At 41.2% G+C, this 5,000-nt stretch overlaps 1 protein-coding gene across 3 annotated transcripts in view; it reads right to left on the bottom strand.

The window, feature by feature from the left end:
• Positions 1-4,890: 4,890 nt before the first annotated feature.
• LOC137983702 (fibroblast growth factor receptor 3-like) overlaps positions 4,891-5,000 on the bottom strand; it is a 62,790-nt gene continuing 62,680 nt past the window's right edge. For all 3 annotated transcript variants that reach the window (XM_068830869.1, XM_068830871.1, XM_068830870.1), the window contains one exon: positions 4,891-5,000. This exon is cut by the window's right edge and continues 1,735 nt beyond it. The gene's annotated coding sequence lies outside the window, so the exon portion shown is untranslated.

The following is a 5,000-nucleotide window of genomic DNA, read 5'->3' as shown; positions in this document are numbered from 1 at the left end:
AGGGAAAAAGAAGATGCAGGCCAGGCTATGGCATTGCCTGCGTATGCCGAAATAGACAAATCTAATAAGAAACCAAGAGCTGAGACCGGAGGCGCGGTGAGGTTTACTTTGGATCATGAGTCACTTACATGTATGTGGGTCACTTTGGTTTCATTAGAAAACTCCTTGAGATGTAATGGAATTTTTGGATCTGTCTTTGACTTCAAGCACAGTAAAAGGTGTCCCTTAGTTCTGTTCTTTTTTGGACAGTACGTTCTTAAATGATGTCAGGGCAAGAATCATTTTTGAATAATCGTGATTATTGAAGAAAGTGATGTGTAGATTGAAGACTGAGAACTGATAAGCCACAATGTGTGTTGCAATATATCTCCCTCTTCTGACTTGAGTATATGCCACATCCTTGTCGTTATTTTCAATAAGAAAGACATTCAATAGACAATGAAGAACGGAGGGATTCTTTATTTAATTTTTTTTTTCAACATTTGGCAAGTGATCTCAAAGTATGGTGGATCAAGCAAAAAAAAGGTCTCCAGAAAAAAAAAAAAGGTTTTCAGCTTTCTCGTCTTTTGCCGGAATTGCACTGACTAAAAAAAAAACATTTGAATAAGATGTGTGTATTTGAAGTGTGGGTTTTTAGACGAAAGGGAGAAGTGACTCACACTTTCTTCGGACAATTTAAACAATTATCTCTTATAGACACCTTAAAAATTCTGGTGGCCTCAGATTCAGATGGTGGTGCAGCGCTTAGTAGAGTATTGCACCGGCATAGCAGAGGTCGTGGGTTCCAATCCCGTTGAAGGTATCTGAACAATATTATTGTTTTATATTGTGCGGAGATGTACGAAGATCACACATCTCTTTCATTAAAAAAAAGTATTTCTCAATTAGTAATTCTCGGTTTTCACATGACGTCACGACCGCCATGTTGGTGTCCCTAAACAAAGAAAAGGCGGCCATATTGGTGCCCACACCAAATCCTCCGGGAATTTAACTCTATTATTATGCAAACGCTTTTGTTTTCGTTGAAAAACATGGCTGTTGATCACGTGAGTGAAAACCAGCAATTAGTCTTGGGTTATCCTTTTAAAGTAACTTCAAACAACCAGGAGTATTTGAAGAACCAAATTATTAGTGAAATTCCAAAGCGTGCACCTTTCTTCACGATTCTCGCCGATGAAACAACTGACGTTTCGAATACTGAACAGCTTTGCATATCAAATCGATTTGTCGGTGAAACTTGTAGTATACACGAAGAATTTCTTGGATTTGTACGTTTGGCATGGACGACAGGTGAATCTGTGGCAACATCGATCCTCGAGCGCTCCAAACCTGGTCATTAGATGTGAAAAATTGCAGATGGACAAGGATATAATGGAGCATTTAGTATGCCCTCGGCTGCAAGAGGTACGCAAGCATTTACCAGACAAAAGAGCCCCAAAGCAGTCCATACGTACTGCAATGCACACTGCCTGAATCTCGCTATTGTACATTCCTGTGATATTCCAATGATAAGAAACATGATAAGAACACTTAAGGAAATATTTCTAAAAGCACGAGCTGTTAGCAGCGCTTTCTCGCACTCGCTGGGTGAAGAGGCATGAGGCGTTCGAGGTATTTAACAGCCTTTTCAGAGCAATTGTCAAGACATTCGAAGTAATTGCAAATGGTGCGTTTTACCTTGACGAGCACGGATCCTGGAAATGGGACCAGGAAACGGACACAAAGGCGAACGGTTTTCTGGCAGCCGTAACTCAGTTCCAGTTCATAGTAACGGTGATCACAGTAATGAAGTGTTTGTCTGTCCTCAGACCGCTAGGCTTACACCCAGGATGGCTCTGTGAAATCAGATCTGAAAGCTATCGGAGAGCAGCTCGAGGTTCACTTCAATCGGTGGTACGAAGCAAGCGTTGAACAAGGCAAAAACGTCCATGTTGAGCCCGCACTTCCAAGAATTGCCAAGAGACAGCGACATCGAGATGTTCCACTTGTCACACCTGTTCAGTACTTTCAACGTTCACTGTGCATTCCACTGTTGGACCACCTTATAGCCTATATGGACACGTACGCCAGTGAAATCCAGATGAATGTCTCCAAACTGATGTGTTTGGTACCTGAAGTATTGGTCAGCTCAAGTGACGCCACAATTGATGCAGCGATTCAGTTTTATCGAGATGATTTGGGATACGTTGAGCTTGTCCGTTGGCGTTGCAAATGGTCAGAAGTGGCTGACAAATCGAGTCTTCCAAAAAAGTGCCTATTTTCCTTCCCAACATAAATGTCCTACTTCGCATTCTTTGCACATAACCTGTTACTTCCGCAGAGTGCAAAAGGTCTTTAAAGAAGTATAATGACTACAAAGAGACAGTCAGGTCTGGCGATGATGAACATCCGCTATGGCAGAGCGATTGACATTGATGTGATCATCAATATCTTTGGCACTCGTCATCCACGCCGCCTTTTCCTAAAAGATATTTTGACAGACGAGCAATTTGGAGCAATTTATGTTTCGTGGAACTTGACTACTGGCTAGAAGATTTTTGTAGGCTTTTCCTGCCCACTATACTCTCACTGCTCATCCGAAAAATGTAACATTAACTAAAACACGGCATGGAGGTCGACATGACAAATTAAGCTTTTTTTCCAAACCGGAGGTCAGTTCGTTTACGCATGCGCAGTTGATCTGAGAACGGGCGCGAGGAAGGGCGAGGAAACACCTTCGATGGAAACAACAGTTCGTGTGGTGACTTTAGCTTGTGAGTGGGTTTTCTTGTCAGCTCATGATATGATAACGTCAGTACCGGAAGTAACATTTCATTTCTTTAGCAACGCGTGAAAAATCCGTCTGTGGGCCTTAATTTCACGAAATCCTTTGACGTGGTACCGCACTCCTGGTTAATAAGGTGCGTGGAACTCCTTTGAGTCGCTGATAACATGATAAGATTCCTGCGAAGCAGCATGGAAGGCTGGAGAACAGAGCTAACACCCGGAGGTCAAACTGGGTGAAGTAGACATTAAACGTGGAATTCTTCAGAGAGATGGTTAGTGACCTCCCCTTTTTGCACTGTCATTAATGAAGTCATTAATACCACTTACACTCCGACGCTCTAGGGAAGGTGAAAGGTGATTGCGACTTTGGAAATAGTAAAGGGATTATTAATCACTTGTTTTTCATGGACGATCTCAAGCTGTACGGACAGTGGGAACAAGGTAGAGATGAAAAAGAAGTTTGGAATTTTCAAATGCGCTGTAATGATCATTAAAAGAGGAAAGCCTCACCGCTGCGATGGCATCCGCTTACCGGATGATAAACAATTGAGAAAATTATTGGGAGAAGAAGAAGAAGGATGTAAGTCCCTTGGGGTCCTTGAAGCGGACGATATTAAACAAAAGGTCGACATAAAACTCACCCGGACGATCGTACTTTACTTAATAAAAGACTCATTTCGTAATTAAGGAGTGCGGCTTCCTACGTGTGAGAATGATCCTTAACTCTAAACTTTTATGATGGCGGTATACTATTAAGGCAATCAATTCAAGAGCTTCTACTGTTTTAAGATCATCGATGAGGAAGGAAAAATAAACCCGCTGCACGAGCGGCCCGCATTTCAATGCATTTTTTGCCGTAGTCCACTTAACGTGAAATCAGCAACTTTCAGGTTTTGACGACAGCGTGAGCATACATTAGAAAATCGTTCACTTTTTGTGTTCACTTTAGAACCGTTCCTAAAATCCAGTTTCATAATAGTTGGCCCCTATTTTTGAACAAAATGGAATAATTGCGAAATACTTACGATGGTGCTAAGTTAAGGCCAAGCGCCTAGCCGGCTGCACAGCTCCTTGGTCCGACTTCGTTGAGCTCCGTCCTTAGCAATTCAGTCCTCGACTACGAGTAAGGGCGCTTAGCAGGTCAGATATTATTATTATTAATATTATTATTAATATTATTATTATTATTATCTTTATAATTATAATTATAATACTAGGTAGCTTAAGCAACGACAACGGCGACGGCAACGAGAACCTCATCTCAAAATATAAATTCGCGTTATTGCATTTAGATAGTGACTAATTCACTTAATATGAGAAGGGTGTGGTAGTTCCTCAAAAATGACACTCGTCTGAGCGGCACTTAAAAACAAAGTATCCTCAAGTGCTGACGTTCTTGATAACACCTCAAAGTTGGCTATTTCACGTTGTCTTGTTTTGCTGACGACGGCAAAGAAATGGAGAAAAGTGAAAAAACGCACGTGCAGGGCGTGCAAAGGTGTTGTTTTTGACAGCTAAATATACAAATCTGTGACGGTTTTGTTGCCGTCGCCGTTGTCGTCGCTGATGTTGCCGTTGTCCTTGCTGAAACTCCCAAATAGGGACCTCAAGCAAGGACGACGACGACGGTTACGAAAAATTCTTCGAAAAAACATAACTTCGTGATATTAGAACAACTCTGGGATTATTCCACGTCATTTCCCATGGAAAATGTGTACAAACTTCCAGGAATGAAATTGGTAAGAATGGTGTAGAGTTTTGGAGATAAAAATCAAAAATTTATCATGGGGTGTTCGCGTCCTCCACAAAACCTCAGATTTTGTCATTTCACTTCGTTGGACAAAAATAATACCATTTAAAACGCATGTGCGGAGTGTACATCGTTTTTGTTCATTAATTAAACCCATTATTTTCTGCCGTTCTCGCTTTCCTTGACATCATCGTTGCTTTAAGCTTTCAAATGACGTACGTGTAAAATGACCATATTTCAGGTTTCGTGTAGGACACGAGCACCTGATGAAAAAGATTCATTCAGATGTTATCCCCAAACATCCATGTTTCAAATGCGAATGTGACCTCCTTTTTTTTTTTTTTTTTCATTTTCAGGATTTCTTCAGAAGGTCCAAAACAGGGATTATTTTTAACGGGTCACTCGTTGCAGGTCATCGTTGTACCTTTTTGAAGATAACCCAAAACCCTCAATTAGCCTAACCCTAGGCCTCAAACCAATTTTA

Source organism: Montipora foliosa, chromosome 13 (assembly GCF_036669935.1).
Source record: "Montipora foliosa isolate CH-2021 chromosome 13, ASM3666993v2, whole genome shotgun sequence".
NCBI classification, from domain to species: Eukaryota; Metazoa; Cnidaria; class Anthozoa; order Scleractinia; family Acroporidae; genus Montipora; species Montipora foliosa.
The sequence above is the reverse complement of the archived record's forward strand: the minus strand, read 5'-3'. Positions and strand labels throughout refer to the sequence as shown.